Raw genomic sequence first — 19,682 nt, 5'->3', positions numbered from 1 at the left:
AGCGTTTCATATTACGTGTATTTGTTTCTGCGCCTTGTGTTATCACAAAGTTAATACGTTACTCGTCAAATGGGATACTGAAGTTGAATTCACAGTAGACTTGGGCTCTGCACAAATCGCAGCGTGTTTGATTAATCGTCACATTTATGTAAGCAGATTGAGTTATTAAATCATTATTTGATCATCACAAGAAATGTTGACATGTGGAAATTTCCATGAATGTTTTCCTCGACTTCTGTACAGTGTAGTTTATGGACTGATGGCTGGCGGAACTGTACTTGACTGTGCGAATTCCAGAGTTACATAGAGCCGATAAATAGATCTTATTATTGCAGCTCGCAGAAATGTTTGGAACGGAAATACTGGTAGGTATGTTATTTTAAGTGGATAATATGTGCCAGTAGGACATTGCTTTGACGAGCGTTTGGGACGTCCTGTTAAACGCTTTTAAACTATTCTTTTTCCCCACTCGCCGAGTACATACCTCAGTTACATACTCAGTGCCTGTGAAAGTGGCCAAATAATTGCCACGGATGTAAAGGTTGAAAACGTGAACAATTATCGAGCTACTTGTGATGTGGCAACAAACAGAAAATTGCCGGACTGCTGTGCACTCTGAGAAACACCCAAGGTTTATTTACCAATGCTGTCAATTTCTTTGATTATACAGCGTCGAATGACAGGATGATTAATATTGAAGTTAATTTAAAATTTCCAAGTCCCCGTTTTAAGACATTTATAAATGCTGTTCTGAATAAGGGCTCACGAATTGAAAGACGCGGAGAAGACGTAATCTCAAAAAAAGAAAAAAAGATCTGGTGAAGACGGATGGATTTCTTGCTACTGTATGTTGTAAAATGTAGTTTATTTGATTTCCCAGCCCAATTAACTGTAATGAAGTGGTGTGTGCTTTGTTACATTTTTGTAGTGAACGCTGTTTTGGTTTTAGTAAATCAGGGATCACTTTTCTGTCCTCAAAAAAAGAAAATGGAAAGAGACTAAATAGTTTGTGAGCAATTTACGATTTCCGATTGATCGTGCGTGCTCCTTTGAAGTGCAAGTTTATCTGCCACGAGGCAAGCACATTACTATATTTACACTAATAAGATGTTTCATTTGTGAAGCGTCAAGATCTCCAAACACTGGAGGCTTACATTTTGTTGCTTCAGCATCTTTTACTATCACGTGTTGTAAAAATTGCTCAACACTTCTTAATTACATAATTATTTACCTTGAGAGTAAAGAAAATTATTTCCAGAATTATCTTGTTGTCATGAATGTTCTCGGCATTCATACGGACGGGATACTTTGCGAGTGTGCCGCGGCACGGCTTTTGAGCTGTGCTAGTTCACTGCGCCGGTTGCCCGGGTGTCGCTGCGTTTCAGCGACGGTGTTACGAGCAAGTGATAATATAGGACCACTCTCTTGAGATATGCAAGATTTCCTTTGTGCTGGACATGAATACTCTTGTATCGAAAGTTATTGTATGTATTCTGTGTGTAGGGTAAGGACGCTAGGAAATGTTAGAGAAAATTTAGAAGAAACTTTTCTGAGGTTAGATTTTTTATCAGAAACAATCTCAGAATGTATTTAGACATTATGTTTCTCAGAATATTAAGCGATTATTTACCAAACAGCATAAATCAGTTGATCTTTGTAATTCAAACGCGTTGTGGTTTCTTTAATGAACGGAAGGAATTTTTAAGTGTTAATTACGTGAGCGTTGTGCTTCAGAGGGCTTAGAGCTTTTGATATGAAACGAGCGCATGAAAAAGGGCTGTGAGAACCGGTACAAAATTATTGAAACTACGGCCTTACAAAATCACAGTAGTGCATTCTGCATCCACGCGGTTCAGTAACCTCACTTATTGTCTCTGTCATCTTGAGTCAGTTCAGGACGTCGGAGAATTCGGCCCAGAACTGACATTTTTCAGACAAGGCTTGGATGTGATAGTGTTCTGTGAACATAAATCGAGTGTTAAAAAAATGTCAGGGACGGCCGAAAAAAAATTACGTTAACAGTTTTAAATGGAATAGACGAAGAGCTTAAGGCAGTGTGTTACAGGGAACTGAGTCGAGAAATTGCATATGTTTATTTTTCCTCATCTGCACAACCAAGGACCCATGTCAAAACTTATTTTTTTAACTGTCACTCGAGGCAAATGTGGGAGGTATCAGAAAGAGGTCAGACTTATTATCCGGCTCAACAGTTTACAGAATAAGCCATGACGTATAGTATTTATCGCCTTTTACCAGTGATCTTTATTAAATTATTGAATTAGGAATGGTAAATAAAGTGTCTCGGCGAGTTCGATCTGAAATCTGAAGCCATACGCTTTCTCTTATGCCCTTCGTGAGTAGCAATTAATGATCGATCTCCGGTCTCATTCGAAGCTATATGAAAGTGTGTCTGAAACGTCGGTGAAATTCTTACTAAACGACGCAACAACGTAGAAGACAGACATCTTCAGTGATTATCAAATAATCGTAATACGAACTTGGATTGTGTAATGATGAGAAAAAATCTGATTTATTAATAATTTTATGACGTTTTCCGATACAGTTTGGATTATGGTATTTTTTTTATATAGTTAACCAGGGGAGGAGTGTGGTAGGAATGTTGAAGCTTTCGTTTCAAGACAGTGAAAATAAACGAAAAGCAGCATAGATCTAGGAACTTTAAACGCGTTGTTAAATAAGGGGTTTTGTGAATGAAAACCGTGTGTTTCACAGGTGTTGTAATTCTCGTGGTACAGTGGCAATGGAGAGGAATCCAAGTTCAATATTGAACTTTACGTGTCTCTTTTCTTGAGAGCTCGTCTTTGTCTTTGTCTTTGGGTAAACCGAATCTGCGGCGTCATATTAAAGGTAACCTACTTCTTCCGTGCTTTCTGTCGTACACGTAACATTTACAATGCAAGTGGAGTTTTTGCAGTTGCAACACTTAAAGATTTTTCCTTTTCGAATTTTGTTTAATTTCATGGATTTTCCGAATAATGTCCGTGGGATTTCTCAGTCTTTTTAAAGCAAAACTTTCAGGTATGTTACAAATATCTCATTTCATAACTGTATCAAATGATTCATAATTACCTTCCCATCCCATTTTGTTGGGCGGTTTGTTATCTCTCCATTCGAAGTCGAGCAGCCAAGGTACTTAAGAAATATTCAATAAAATGTTTTGACTATTGTATTAGTCTTAATATGATACTACTTATAACGGATTTAATTTTAAATAATGTCCTTTTGTTTGTTAGTTGGGGACTGTAGAGTATGGTCTTTTGGTTTGTGACGCCGTATAATCTTACCAAGAAACGCTAGGATCGGCATTATTTTGTCGGAAACTCCGACGGCTTGCAGTTTTAACCGAAGTTTATTATTGGGATTGAAGTTGTTCTGGATTTCGGCGCCGTGTAGACTCTTCGGCTGATACCAGCGTTTCGGAGTAACATTCTGCCTCCATCTTAGCTTCTACCTTGAAGACGGAGTAGTATATTTTTAAAGAAATGGTAACTCCAACGGCCTACAGTCTTAACCGCGGAATTCAGAACTAAACTCGTATGAAATTCGCTGTTACGAATGTTTGTTGTGTCCTTGAATAGCATCGCGGATTAATTGATTAATGGTTTTGGGCGAGATGGTTTGGGTGAATAACGCTGTTTCTTCTTTCCAAATGGCATTATACACTGTTCCTCCGGGGACACATGAAACGCTCTGCCTTGTCTCCGGAATAAAGATAAATTGCGTGAGAATACGCTAGCATCGCCCCGTGGACACGCCCCCACCAGGTTCCCTCTTGTTAACTCCGTCACTGGTTACTGACTTTGAGAGACATTGTATCAGAACGAAAGAAATGTAACGTCTTGGAAACTGAGTTTTATCCAGACAATTCTTTCAAATGAAACGACGTGTGTGTGAAATAGCACAGTGTGTTCTTTGACATGAATTATTACACTTGAATTAGATTCATACCAGATTAATTCATGAAAACGCTAGAGTCCGGGTTTAATGTATAATTTTACGCATTTTGATAATTTATAACTTCTTCCCTTGTCGGCTGTCAATTCGAAAGAGCCCAATCAGGTATTTCAGTAAGAATTACTGTATATCCGTGCTGTGTAACTTACGTTACTTACATCGACGTTAAATAAATCATAAAAAAATAAACATTTGACTCTCAGTATGCGTAATATAACTATTTTCGAACTCGTCCTTGGCTTCCGTTACCTGTGTCACGGTGAATGGGTAGCCATTTTTCTTGCGTCCTGTGCTGATGACACGTCCAGCTGTTCAATTAACAAATCGGAACACGTTATAGCCATTTGAATTTGTTGACGGATAGAAATAACTACATCCGTTATTCGCGTTTACTGAAAGATTACGCCAAAGGCTAGCTGCAGTTTCGACACACGTGTGTTACTGGTTAGCACAATTCAGCTAAGTGGATCTGTGTTCATAAAGCATCATGAATAAGTTCAACACCAGGGGGTTCTTAACTCGCGGCCCGCCGATGTGTTGTTCGGCCCGCGTGCCTTTTTTTTTAATCTACTGTTTCGGCTTTGTTTATGATGTCAGCGTTAATTTGTAATTGTCGCTATGAAGAACTGTTTAGATTAACGGTGATCGTGAAATAAGAACTGCTAAGGAACACTCAGGCGGATGAATGCGAACATGAACGACAGAAATTAAATTGGATATTGAAAGATTGCTGGAGGTAAAGCGGTCTGGATAATGAGTGATTTTGTAGGAGAAATATCAGTAAATTTGTTTCGGTTATAACTATGCGGCCCGCATGTCGCAAGAACACGTGAACGTAGTCTCATATCTGGAAAAGGTTAGAAACTCTACTTAACATTGTCACAAATAAAACTTTTGCCTCAATGCGGGGGCCATAGCAGTGAGAGTTAATAAATAAAAACTTGTTGAACAGCATTTCTGGACAACCGTTTCAACAGTGCTTGATAGTCTTTTATTTGAAACAAAATGACACATTCAGATTTTAATTTGCCATGCTTTAAGGTCCCTTCGATGTGTTTCACAGTGTGCGAACTTTATCTCACGTATCTCATGTTTGAGGCTTTACGTCGCCAAGTTGTGGACCGCCGTGTTAAACAGCTTCTTCGTCTGACATGAGAGTGCCGAGACAAAACAGTTTCTTCTAATTCCTGTTGAAAACGAGTGAAAGGTTTTATTATAATTTGAAGTACACGGATACGTTCTTTGCTGTTTAACGTCTCTCGCTGGCCTTCGTGTTCAGTTATTGCGGATGAAAGTCCAAGAGAATTTCTGTTTGAAATTCATATAAAGTACGAGTTTACATTTAGCGCATAGGTGTAAAGAATTTAAATTGTTCTGGTAAGTTTTAGAGTAGTATATTACGACAAAATGTCACGGAAATCCGTTAAATATATGGGAATATCGTAGTACAGATACAAGATCTTTGTTGTATTGATGAACTCAGGAAGACGGGATGGGTTCTGTATGGGAGGATTCAAGAAATTTGACGTAAAACCTAAAAGAAGGGAGACGATTTGGAAAACCTAGACATAGATCGGAGGATTATTAAAATTGATTTTAAAGAAGGTTTAGGAATGAGGACTGGGTACGCCTGGCCCACAATGCGATGGCGCGCTCATGTCAACACGGCAATGAACATTTTGGTACCATAAAAGACGTGGATTTTTTTTACTGGCTGAGCGACTGTTAGCTTCTCAAGAACTCTGTTACTCGGTGTATGTTGTAAAGGTAACCAGCGTGGTGGCGTCGATGAGATGATAATATTAAAACGAATGTGAAATAAATATGATGTAAAGGTGTGGATTGGATTCGTCTGGCTCGAGATACAAACTGGTGGCGGAGTCTTGTGACCACCGCAATTCGGCGTGTTTCACAAAGACAGATAATATCTGCACCTTCTAAACGACTATCAGATTATCAAGAAATACTGCTCAGTGGAGTTACTGGGTCTTTTTATTGAAGGAACCGAAAGATGCCATTAAAGTCTGAATGCGAACAATGGATTCCGGTAATCGATTGCAGATAAATTGTGACCATTACACCATAATGATCTCTGTAAGTCTCTCAGATCAGAATTTGCAATTTATTATTCTTAGTGACTCTGGCTCCCCCATCTGTTACTTCCCACTTTAAAGTCGGGGGGCGCATCTGGTCCGCCGGTCAGAGTCGAAAGGTGAAAAAGTGGTTCTTCCCTCGAGAAGGGTTCGCATCCCTCGCTCTAAGCAAATATGTGCCTTGCGTTGGACTGCGTTGTTACAGGAAACCACGCCCTATCAACCACAACATGGAGATTAAGGTGGTTTGTAATTTTTGGCAACTTGTTTTTTTCACAAACCGTGGAACTTAAGTTACGGCTAAAGGAACGCTGTGAGAACCTCTAGAAGATTGCTGTCTTCATGGTTATTGCGTGACGGTTAGTCTGGTAGTTGTCCACCTACGTTTCAGATGAATCGCCCTGATGACGGAGGCGGTATGACCTCTGAAATGTTAGTGGAAATCTACCAGACACACGTCGCGCAATAACCCAGAAGACAGCAATCTTTAGACTCACCTCTTTGAAAACCTCAAATCCTACGTTTTCAGTGTGATTGTAGCAATTACTGTCTTGTACATACATTTTGTACAATGAAAGAGTAAGTGGTAGTGTTTGCAAATTCAGCATCAGCGGCTCAAAGCTTCGTTCAATTCGTGTGTAGTAAGTTGTGCCATTTGTAGCATTGACAATCACAGACATCGTTATTGAAATTAGTGGTCCGCTTTGTACGCTATTGATGTCTTGTATCAATAGCCACTGTGATGTGTGTTTAGGGCGGAAAAACGTAGCCAGAAGGCGAATCAACACGGGTCCTCAATGTTGGTATTAATATCACAACACATGATCCGATGTGAGATTCATGGCACATACCAGTTTACAGATTCATGTGACACAGGTTTGGGGCAGTAACATATCAATTTATCCCACTTCAGTGGTACGTGAATAATAGATACTTTCAAAATCGATTTCACTTCCGAAAATGTCACTTTACAGAGGAATTGGCGCGTGGTGTATTTCAATTTCAGTGACGTTTTCGTTGATAACCCGATACGATTATTGGGGGGTTGTGTTTGTCAGTCTGTCATATGCGACGTACTTTTGGTGTATGGATTTTGATTAATTTCGATATTGTGAACTATTGAAATAAAAGTTGGAAATTGATGCTTATATCTGACCAGAATTTCTGCTATTCAGGAAATATAAACGAATTTAAAACAAGCTAGGAACAGTAAACGTAGAGTAACAACGCGTTCTCTGTAACTTTTCCTTTAAAAAGTAAATCTGTCCCAATATACGCCATGTAGGCGCTTGAGGAGAGAGCATGTATAGCTCCTACTCATTCTCTTGGCACTGGATGGGGTGAGTGGTCAGCATCACGCCCCGGCCTCGCTTTATCCCCGGGAAAGACCCAGGTAACCAGACCCAAAACCGGTCTGGACGCAGAGATTAGAGGAAAAAATCATCTCCCTTTGGGTTCGATACCCGACAATGGCAGAGAATTTTTCCTCTAGCCTCTGCTCCTTTAGCCAAGGTAAAAACGTAACAACGGTACCCAAAATAGCCTATAGGTTCCCACCAGGTCTACGTATTCTGCGCATAGAAACGCTTGTAAGTCCGATTTTGACCAGAATTGAAATATCTATAAATTTTGGTAAACAACCCAAAGCAAACTTCGTGAAATATCATTTAGTCGATCTCACGTACTGATGGAGCGATTTTAATAGGCATTCCATATGGCTGATAAAACGTCTAAAAATTGTTTAATAAAATAAAAATTTATTTTTTTATAAATTGGTTATGTTATACACATTAAGGTGTCAAGATAATTGGAAAAGGATCAGGTATGGCAATTACACCTCTGCTTACCTCCTCATTGTCCTGGATGCGCCTGATGTCTTATGTTTTTAATAGTATCTTAGTAGGTCATAATTACTTCCACCCACATTATTTCCATGGCCCAGTTAAAGGCTTCTTGTTGCGACTTTTTATTCGATACAACTTTTTGGATACTCTCACGTTAATATAAATTAAGACTTAAGACCTTTATACGGAAACCAAATGAATAATCCTTTCAGTTGATACAGTGTCGTTGAATGTAATGAAGGGGAGAAGAATCTACGAGGATGTAACTATTGCGACTGAAAACAGAAGTCATCAAGCGAAGCAAATGTAACAGTTCAATTTTTTTCCCTTCCACTTTCCACGTTGAAGTTTTAGATACACCGGAAATTAAATACGTGTTGACGGTAACCTGCAGATAGACGCCATTCAGACATCTGTATAGAGCAGAAATGGCGTTTAGGTTATTTTACGACTGTGTTTCAACTGTAGAAAGCATTTGCATCGAAAGGAAAACTTGTACAATTTTAAATGGGGCTCAGAATTTTTATGGACGCTGTTGTGCCAGAATTATTTGGTGGAGTAGAGGAAGGATCACGAAATATGCCTGGCAACGCTTTAGAGATTAGAATCTACCCCCTTCTGAATACTGTAAAGCTGCAGTACTCTGATCAATTGGCGTGGTTACTATTTGTCATTCGGTCGACTTTGGAAATTCAGTTTCAAAGACTGAGCTGCAAGACGCACTGTCGTTCTTGAGGAAAACTTATTGTGTGCACTGTAAAGACGAAATTGGTTTAAAATTATGCAACTTTTAGGTCTAGATTGTTCTGAGGATATAACTTCTAAAGCGCTTTTACCGAGTCCAAAGTGCGTTTCCGTCCATGATACGTTCGTAGCCTGTTCTCAACGTGTAAGCAAATTCTGAAACACTTTGTGGTAAGAGCATACTGTAAAAAAGTTCCTGTAGAATGCACATTTTGATCTTATAAACAACTGGCGGAGACGATTTCTTCTTTAGCAACTTCCGGGTAGATTTCTTTGTGACAAAGTTTTGCATCTTGACGTGAAATGGGCCATTTTACTGCAAACCGTTTTCGAGTTAGTTGCTCCCCATCAGTATCATAGGTAAACACATTTTTTAAATTACGTTAATATTATGTTGTGCAATGCTTTTGTAAACCGTGTATTTGATATACACTTTTTGACGTTTCGACAGTTGGCATTAATTTATTTTACTTTCGTAGGTAGTCGGTAGCTTTAGCAATTTTCGGGACCCTGAAACTGGAATTAAAAAGCTCAGTCAATAAAATAACTTTAAGAAAAGTCTTGAAACATCATGTCTGTCAGATGTGCCTCAGACATTGCACGATGAAAACATTAGATACTAACTCCATGGAGTATAATCCTTGAGGACCAGAAAGTACACTCAGCTATTTAAGAAATTTCTCGCCAATTATGAAACTGGAATGTTCATTGTCGTGTTCGTGAGACTCCACCACCGATGCCTATCCCGGGACATTATGTATCCACATTTCAAAACCAATTTCCCTAAGATTAAAACAGGAATTCGTGGAAAATGATGCGCAAATCCTTTACTATTACGTCTTTGGTATTGACATTTGTTATGAATGAATTTTTTAATCAATCGATGTTCGTCGGTTGGGTCGTTAAACAACGTAGCATTTTGTTTGTATATCAGTGTTTCGGAGGAAAATACTGCCTGCCATCTTCATAGCTCAGATACCCAAAAGACGGCCATCAGCATTCACATCGTTGTGAAAACATGAAATTATACAGTGAATTATTTATTGCTTTTGTGTGTTTCTGTCGTCAATTTTATGTACTTTCTAGTTACGTTGTATATAGGATCTTGGTTGGATGATTACAACGTATTTCTTCATAGGAAGCACACTGTAGCCCTCAGGAGAATATTAGGCCAGCTGTTAGTAGCTACTTTCCGTTTGTGATGTTTCATTCTTCTGTTTATCACAGAAGTCATCTGTAATGTTAAACAAGGAGGAAAAACAACATTTTACTTAGTAAACATGAATGGAAGGTACCATTTTGGAGGTTTACGTATGGGTGGGAGGGCAATGGTATAATTTGAAGATTGCTGTCTTCTGGGTTGTTGCGCTGTGTAGTCTGGTAGATGTTTACCAACGTTTCAGAGGTCATACTGCCTCCGTCATCAGGACTACATGGTGAACAACCTAGAAGACAGCAATCTTCAGACTCACCGCCGTAGAAACCTAAAATCCGACAATAGTAAAATTTATCCCAAAATTTGTGTCTGGTTAAGGATACAGACCTTTGGCGGGGTGTTGTGAACACGGTAATGAAATTTTGGGGGCTCAACTCATGACCAACTGTTACTAAAAGCTGTTTTAAGGACCCTGCACTATGAAGTACCGTACCTTCTTTGTGGTTCTAACTTTTCTCGTCTTGTGGTGGTTTGGCTGTGAATTTCTGAGGCGCTGGTCTGGTGGGGTTTCATAGCTTGTTCAGCATAAAAATAAAATAAAAGATAGAAAATGCCGTAATTTTACTGCCATCTTCTGTGGTCGGGTCGTAAAGGGATTAAGCTGTTATGTTACGCTCAGTTCATGAAGATTTTATGAATGTGAAGAGGGCTTAACGTAATGTAACGCTAGGCGTGTGTGGTGTTAGTTTAAAAATTCATTGTTCTCGGATGGGTCGGGGCTCTGGGTTTGGAACACTTGTCATGTCTACTAGACGAAACGACCCAGGAGTCGAAATTAAATAGAAGCAGAAGCTGTTTGTACGGATCGCAAAATTGAATAATAATGTCTGGGGAGAATATAAAAGAAATTAAAAAATAATTTAGCATAATTGTAATTTAATTGAAAAATAATTCTGGAGAAGAATGCATGTTCGAGGATTATTTTAATTTATGAATTTGTGTCCGACGTTTTTATTTACGTATAATTCAGAGGATATGGCACATTTGAAATCGCTGTATGTGTTAGCAAGTTAGTGCGTCATACTGAGAGTTTAATGATGCTATGGTAATGCTCGTCCTTGTCGTTTGTTTGTTGTCTGTAGATGCCTCATAGTTCAGTTCAGTTCATTTACTTGTTACTAATCATTTCAGAACTATTCGTCTTACCGTTTTCTGCCCCAAAACATGAATACAGGATGTACCATTTGAAACGTAATCAAAAATAGCCACTTGGTACGACACAAAAATTTAATTATATGCTGGCCCACCGCCATGTAATAGGCTCTCCCGTCCTCCTCCATGACAGTAGAGTTAAGGTCATTCTGGTTGCTAGGCCGCCACACTATTTGGGCAAACGCCGTGAAGTGCTAACGTGGTGTAACCACGAGAAGAACGTGTGATTATTCTAGATCATTACTTTGCGAAGTTTGTGCTGAAGCGGTCTGTGACGTACATGCGCTGAGAGGCTGCGCAGAAGTCGCGAATATGCCTCGTGGAAAATTTTTCAAAGAAAATTTATGGTTATGTGCTGGGAGATGGACCATGTTTTTTCAAGGTTTCAGTTGTGTAGGGTACATTAGTGGTTGTTTATCTGTAAGGATAATAGTATAATTTATATTACTTAATATTTTATTGGTGGACATTTACCAGTGATCAATGGGAACCTAATGCTTATCTATTAACAGGCAATTGGGTATGTTAGCACCTGTGGGTTTTCAGCTCTGCTGTTATTATCGTATTTGCCATGTTAAATAGACCTGGGGGAAGACGGGGGGAGATGATAGGGGATTGTTCGTAGCAGGTGGCGGATATTTCTATACGCCCAAATCTATTGATACTGCAGACTGTTACAGTACCGGCCAAAATTCAATGCACATCGGGGACTTTATTAGAAATGAGGTTGTCTGCGAAACTTATTTTGACTAATTTCGTATCTGGTGTAGACTCTTACTGTGTTCTTGACTCGTCTTGTGAACACGTGCGGCATACGGTCCAGTGGTTAGTGAGTGGAGATTCATGTACTTCTGATGTCTGAAGTATAGTTGAAGAGGAAGTATTCAATCTAAAGAAGCCTGGTCTTAATGCAGGGTGCGTACATGTAATGTATGTTATTTTACTGTAACGTTGCGCATGAAGTAAAAGTCATAAGAACGATAGCTAAACGCATTTGAGTAGGTTAAATAGGTTTTACAGATTTTACAGATGTTCATAGGTCTCACTTGTATTCTAATTTTAAACCGAATAGCTCTTTCAGATGGTATAAAGAACCTGTCAGTGTTAAAGCATAGTCTGTTAGGAATAACTCTTTAATGTTGTCAGTTACGTAACGGAGTCTTCATGCTGAGAGAGAGACACGTTAGTGATCAGAATTATTAGAGGTTATTAAAACCTACGACGCCCTTGCCTTTGGCAGTACACGAACGTGTTACAAAGTGGTTACTTGTCGAAAGTAGCACGTTGTATCTTCCAGTACGAGTCGCAGTAAAGTGTTTTAATGTGGATGCAGATAGTATCTTTTAGTCTTAAGTCTTGAATACCGCAAAGACTTCAGTAGACATTCCAAAGTGACTGTGTTGTCAAAACAATTTATACATTACTCGCTTTACTGTCGTATCAATAATTCTCAGTGTTCAGCAACGTGGCAGTCGAACGACTTTTCACTCAATGCAGATTATTACCCTGACATAGTCGCCTGTGACAGTCAGTGTTGATGTGTGTTTATTACAGCGACTTCACGGTTGGTTGACCACGGAAAGCATATCTATTGATTGACACGGCAGTAGCAATAATATTGCTATCTTGTTTCTATACCCCACGGCGATTACAACGTATTACGCAAATTTGTTCTGCAATGGACTGTTAGCTTATGGGTAATACATTACTCGGATGTGATTTCTCTTGGAAAAAGTTAGATCATTGTGGAGTCTAATAATTTCTTGGAAGAAAAATTATATTCTGACCAGTTTTTGGTCTTCTTGGTTTTGACGCTTTGTAGTCATGTATCAGATTACCAACGTTTCCGAAGTCTACAAGAATGATATATCGTCTGTCAACTGTTAGTGTGTAATCGACAGTGGCTTAGATATCACGTGACTTAAAAATTAAACACTTTGAAGGAGATTTTTAGTTTCGGAAGCCCAGCTCTACCGAATACGTTAGATTGTTTCAACAGTTTGTCTTCAGCCAAAACATTGCTTCGCTGGAAGTTCTGTGGGAAGGCGCGTTGCTGAGATACAGAAGTCGCCATTTTATGCCAAAGATTTGGTAGTCTTTATCGTGTTCACCGCCTTAAACGCACAAAAACGTATAGAAGTTTTTCTTACTTGGATAGCACAAAGCAGATCATTGTGGTTATAATCTAATGACTTATATTCGCTCTATTTTAGGGTCTCTCATGCACGCTTTAGAATTTTGGATGTGGGTTGTACTGGAACACTTCGTGTCTCACCATTAGTCACTGCGTTTTCCCTAAAATTCTGGTTTTGTCCAGGAATCTTCCTGAAGATGGAGACTTTTTTCGAAACATTGCCATCTGCCTGAGAGTCTACACGGCATTACGACCCATAGAATGTTAGTTTTGAACGAGTAATTACATTGGTAATTCGCTGTATGAGCCAGAAATGTTAATACGCGCTGTTTTGTTTTAAGTCATATGCGTTTAACTCCTTGCACTGAACGTAATCTCATGTACGTAATTCGCGTACAGCGTTGCAGAATACATTTCCAAGGCATGCGGTGTAAAATTGTATTCATAATTTGTTGAGAACCGTCGGCTTTGTATAAATGCACCGAGTGGTTCTACTGGACGCATAATAAGGCTTATAAAACTGTATAACTAGTCGGCTGTCTGCTATCAGGTAATTCTTTTGGAACTGTTTTAATGCTTGTTGAAGTTTCAACGGAATCCATTTGACCCAACGGTAAAGTGTGAAATAAGCCTAAAAAGTAAAGTAAAGCTGTCCCACTATACGCCATGTAGGCGCTTGGGGGGAGAGGTGGCATAGCTCCTACTTATTCTTGACCTCGGCACTAGATGGGGGTAAGTGGTCAGCGTCACGCCCCGGCCGTGCTTTACCCCCGGGAAAGGACTCCGGTACCCATTGGATAGGAGGCTGGGTGGACGCAGAGGCTAGTGGAAAAATCCCCCGCCCCCGTCGGGGATCGAACCCCGGTCACCCAGTCCGTGAAATAAGCCTATATATTTCGAATTTCACATTTTTGCAAAAATGGTTTATTCAGATTCACTTGGACGCCCATAGTTGTTTTATTCAGCGTGGTGTGTTGATTTTTATCGCGTTTTACCAGTAATACCAACCTTCGGGAAAAAGTTTCCATCAATAAGAGCTCTTTTTGTCGTGAAACATCCAAATATTAAGAGTTTTATTTAATCGATTTCTAAACGATAGCTGTAAAAGAACAAATGTTCTCTTGGTTTTAAGAATAACGTTCGTTTCTGGCGCCTTCCCAGAAAACTCATATCTCGGCTTCACCGTATCTGCATGTCCGTGTGTCCACATGTAACAAGCTGAGCACCAATGATACCACTATCAATTTAGACCTATATTTATATAAATCTGTATGTATTTATTTATCAGTCCATATATTCCTTTTAATCAATCATAATCTGCTACAGGGATTGGGCCTATTAGCCCGTTCCGGGACAGTTTCTCAAGGCAACTTGTCCTTATTGGTCTTGTAAGTTTTGTTTTAAAAAATCTCATGTCTCTATAAATCTATTTACGTGCTGATTTAAGTACTTGGGTAGCTTAGTACTTTTTATGGTTTATTTAACGACGCTATATAGCGTCGAATAAGATGATGTAAGTGAATTTGGAAAGAATGTGGAAGGAAGTGGTCGTGGCATAATTTAAGGTCCTCTCCTGGCATTTTCCTGGAAGGACTGAGGAAAACTTTGAAAAACATCAGTCAGGATAGCCGAGATTTGAACCCGGACATCCCGAATACGAAGCAGGAGTGTTTTTACTCGACCTCGACGTTCGGTTAGTACGTTGATTGTGTTCCTGGCTTCAAGACCAGGTTTCGATCCCCTGCGGAGCGTCCAGACCGGTTCTCAGTTTCGCTCATCCTTTTATCCATTATGTACCAGTGGTTCTTGGCGGTCGGTTAAGAATGCGTGGAGTCATACTTCCAAAAAGTATTCATGGCTTCATCAGGGACATTTTTACCGCCAACCTACTTTTTTTTTGTTATAAAAATGGTGCCGGTTAATTCCAAGAGTACCCGTTTCACACGTATTTCATTATTTTCACTCATATTACGATCTGATGTGTGCGTACAGCAGGTAAGTGTAGTTGAGAGCTACCAGCATTAGCGTGCAAGTTATCTGTTTGAATGATCTTGTAGAAGGATCAGGGCTGCCCCCTACCCCAGCTACTTGGGTAAGCCGTAAAGCAGCCGAGTAGAACCCACGGTCAGAACATGTGTGCCACATCTGAATTTAGACTAGCTGTAGGCATAGTGGTATAAACAGCTTCGCATCCATCACTTTTATCGTGGGAGTTCGGATAGATCAGCCAGTAGGATTAGCTACGATCTATATGACCGGGGTTTGATCACCGGCAGAGACAGGGACTGTGCCCAGTATCGTATCCTATGGCTAAAGAATTTTGGGTGGGAAACCTGCGTTAAAGAGACCGCTGCGATGACCTAGGTGTACGTTTCAGGGTGATATTAATAATCTTAAGGAAATAGGTTGTGGACTTTATTCGTCTGGCTCAGGGTAATGGACATTGGTGGGCTGGTTTGAACACGGTGCCATCAGAAGCGGGGAATTTTTTGACTTGAGGGATTTTTGGCTTCTCAAGAAGGCCGTGCATTGTGGACTTTGGTAGTCGTGCAAATGAGGACTGGAAGGAGAGAAGGGAAGAGAAAGACAGGGGTAAAGTTCAAGGTGTGAGAGGTGGGACTTAAGGAATAAAACAGCTGGGAAATGTGTTTTGAAAATGGCTGTCTTATGGAGTGTAGCGCCGTGTAGTGTGGTAGAAGTTTACCCACGTTCCAGACGTCCTTGCTGACTCCCATCATCTTGGCGTTGATGGAGGCAACAAGGACTTCTGAAACGTCGGTAAACTTCTACCACACTACACGGCGCTACAACCCAGAAGACAGTCATCTTCTGATTACAGTTGGGCCTCATAATTTTGTGGCTCCATACATGAAAAGGCAATTCTGTACATTTATATATATTATAGTTTAATTTCATAATAACAGATAACAGAAATTTAAATTCTCTCGTAGTTTGAATCAGGGATGTAGAATTTATAATCACGGTTAACATTTAATAATATGTGGTGCAGTTGTCTCTGTAGACGGGGCTAGCCGATGACCCGCAGCAATAGTGAGAAGTAATGACACTTAGTAATAATCATCCGTTTGCTCTACCGGATCGAATCAAATATGCAGCGTTAATTTTCCAAGGGATCTCGTAATGGAACGATGAACATGGCCAGTGATAAGCTGTACGCGAATGAATATTAATTTAGACATCAAACACGTAACATATGGTCCTCGCTACAAAATAGATGGTACATCCCAACCAAGGCGAATGGTTAATGTGGCGAGTAACTGAGCTATTCGTTCAACGGAACGTGTTGCCATGGACCGCAACATTCTGTTTATTGACCAGAGACATTAGCGCTCGCACAGGCAAAACCAATGACCTCTGTCGAGGTATAACCCCTGTTTTGTTTACCAATAAACGTAGCTTACATAGTGACGAGGCCTTTTATATTCCGGTCGTGGGTTAAGGTCCAGCAGGGGTCTCGTCTAATTTGAAGATGGCTGTGTTCTGGGTTGTAGCGCCGTGTAGTCTGGTAGAAGTTTTCCAGCGCTTAAGAGGTCCTTGCTGCCTCCATCATCAGGGTCATAAGTACCCAGAAGACAGTCTTCGGACTCATCACCGTGAAAACTTCAAATCCTACTCGTCAAATTTGTTTGTGGACGTGTAGTAAGAACACTTTTATTTAACGTTTCTTGAAACGTGGACCTATTGTATTTATACCTGTCTGAAGGTTTTAATTAGGCTTGACCGGAAATTATAAAGTTATCTGTTGAGCAGGGCCTTTTTGAAAAGCTGACGTCGCTCAGCTGGTCGAGGTGTTGGGTCAAATTTTCTAACCCTTTTTATAAGATCCCGCCATTAATTGCTGTCTTGATCCGGTTGAAGAGATTCCACACACGAACACGCCATTTAAATTCCATCTTATCATGTGTTACCACATATGTCTAGGTCCTTCTAGCGGGCTTCTCCTCTCGCGTTTTCCGACTTTGTTTTATACGCATCCGTTATTAATCCGATGCGTGCCACATGGACCGTTCATCTCATCTTTCTTATCGTAACACTCAGCAGTAAGTGGCGAAGTATACAAATTATGTAATTTTCTCAACACCCATGTTTCTTCCTCTCAGGTTACAATATTATTTTAAAGATGGCTGTCTTCTGAGTCTTTGTGTCGTGTAGTCAGTCTCTTAGAAGTTTGTTAATGTTTCATAGGCGCATGCTGTCTTCATTCTGTTGGTGGGGGCAGCACACACCATCCTACATGACGCAACAGCCCAGAAGACAGCCATCTTCATTTTCGCCCCCGTGAGAACCTTAAATATTATTAAGAATTCTTTTGTTAGATCTGAACACACAATTGTAATTTTTAATGTAAAATGAACGGTGCTAAGTTGTAGTGACCAGTTACTGCCAAATTTGAGGTAAGTCTGATTTCTGCTGTAAATGTGCTCCATGAAGTTTTGTGTGTAGTAGGCTGAATGATTGATTACTGGAGACGCTGGGTTTTCGCTTGACTGGCATCTTGTGCGAAGGAAGGTTTAAGGAATGCCCTTTTGGCCTCGTAGACCATTACTTGTTTATTAAAGTTCCGGGCATGCGCGTGATGTCACAAGCTTCAGACCGCGTACTCATGTCGGCCGAGACGTTTGAATAATTACTATTTTGGTTAAGGTCAGAGAGCAGAGTTCTTCCTAATCTTTCACACATGGATTTTGTTTTAGAAGTCAAATCGTGATTGTTGCCTGGCTAATGAATTTCTGTGCTGGCTGCTATGCGTAATGTCATGGGACGTCAAGTTGCTGCAGGTAGTAAGATCCTGTAAGAGGGCTCCATCATTCGCCTGCGCCCAGACCAAGCAACTCGACTCGTTATGGCAGTCGTGGGAAAAAATATTAAGATGCGTTCGTGCGTAGCAAATGTGACGTAGAGCGTGATCATCTTCCACCGTACGCATGTATGATCTATAGAATAGATAGAACCATTTTTATTAAATTTTACACCGGAGAGTTTAACGAAAAATTGTGGAACTGTTACAGTTTTTTTTAAGATGTGACGGTTTTAAGAACCGCTTGACGTAAATATGTATATTATCTTTTATCTCAAATATTTATCTGGAATAGTTGCATAAACAAATCCTTAGCCACTTTGATAAATGTAAAACTATCTTAAAATATGTTTTAGCGTCCTTTAATAAATATTCAGCGCAGTATTCATTAAAACTGATCGTTATGCGCTGTTCTCGGATGTGAATTAAGTCAGTTTAAGAGAAAAAGTTGGGTTTTTGTTACTCGAGATAATAAAATGAACACGGGTTCCGTCGAAATGCTTAACTGGTTAAACCAATATTGTTGAAAGCAGCTAGAAACGCTTGTGGGTTGTGAGAAAATAATTAATGAGTTTGAAGATGGAGAAACACATCTTGCACATTCCGTCTATAGGATACACTTTAAGGAATGTTTGAGGCATACGACCGTTTCTTCAAAAGCGACAGTTGTTTTCCTGGAAAACACCTCGTTAGGAGAAAATCGCGTTATAGAAATCGTTTATTTAATTGGAATTAAGGGTTAGAGGTAGAGATTTTGGTGGTGTCAGATCACCGTATGGGTTGTTTTCTATTTAAAACCATACCGGAAATCATTCTGTGTTATGTCAATATGCTCCACACTAAGTTACAGTGTTAGCCCACGCCGAAATTTTGACAGTCATCTGACATTGTAGGCGATTGTCACTAGGCGTGTATGGGAGGATAATATTAAAATGGATCTTAAATGGTTTGTACAATGGATTCATCAGGTTAGTGGTCAGTGACTGGCTTCTGTAAACATAAGAAGTCTGAAAAGTTTGTGATTACCTGAGTGGCTAACTCATAACTTCTCAAGGATTCCTCTCCGCGAAGTACGAGGGTCGCTCATTAAGTAATGCCCCACATTTTTTTTCTCAGCCAATAATGAAGATAGAAAAGTGCACTTTTACATGCTTGAGATTTGATGTTTCCCGCGTTCGTGTACGGAGTTTCAAATGATTCCAACCGATAGCGGAGCTGTAGTGAACTGTTAAAATGGCGTCTGTGAACGACTCTCGTTACAAGCAACGAGCTGTAATTGAATTCCTTGTTGCTGAAAAAGAAACGGTGGTGAACATTCATAAACGTTTGTGTGCTGTGTATGGAAGCTGTGCAGTCGATAGGAGCACCGTTGGTCGCTGGGCTAAGAGAGTTAAAGCTTCAGGAAGTGAAGAAACCGAGCTCCGTGATCTGCCGCGCTCTGGGCGTCCTGCCACAGCCACCACTCCAGACATGTTGAACCGCGCGGATGCCATTATTCGTGAGGATCGGCGCATCACAACTCGACAATTGGCCCAACAGCTTTCAGTCAGCAATGGAAGTGTAATTGCAATTATCCGGGCTCTTGCATATTCGAAGGTGTGCGCAAGATGGGTTCCACGAAGTCTCACAGCAGACCACAGGATTCAAAGGAAAACGATTTCTTCTGAATTGTTGGAGCGTTTTGATGCTGAGGGAGAGATCTTTC

The 19,682-nt window shown here is 40.1% G+C and overlaps 1 protein-coding gene across 11 annotated transcripts in view; it reads left to right on the top strand.

The window, feature by feature from the left end:
• unc-5 (netrin receptor unc-5) overlaps positions 1-19,682 on the top strand; it is a 530,640-nt gene that overhangs the window by 257,221 nt on the left and 253,737 nt on the right. The window lies entirely within an intron of this gene.

The sequence above is a fragment of the Zootermopsis nevadensis genome, unplaced genomic scaffold (assembly GCF_977971745.1).
Source record: "Zootermopsis nevadensis isolate Lab colony 2312 unplaced genomic scaffold, Znev_1.0 Znev_ptg000016l, whole genome shotgun sequence".
NCBI classification, from domain to species: Eukaryota; Metazoa; Arthropoda; class Insecta; order Blattodea; family Termopsidae; genus Zootermopsis; species Zootermopsis nevadensis.
This window is presented reverse-complemented; position numbering and strand designations above follow the sequence as displayed.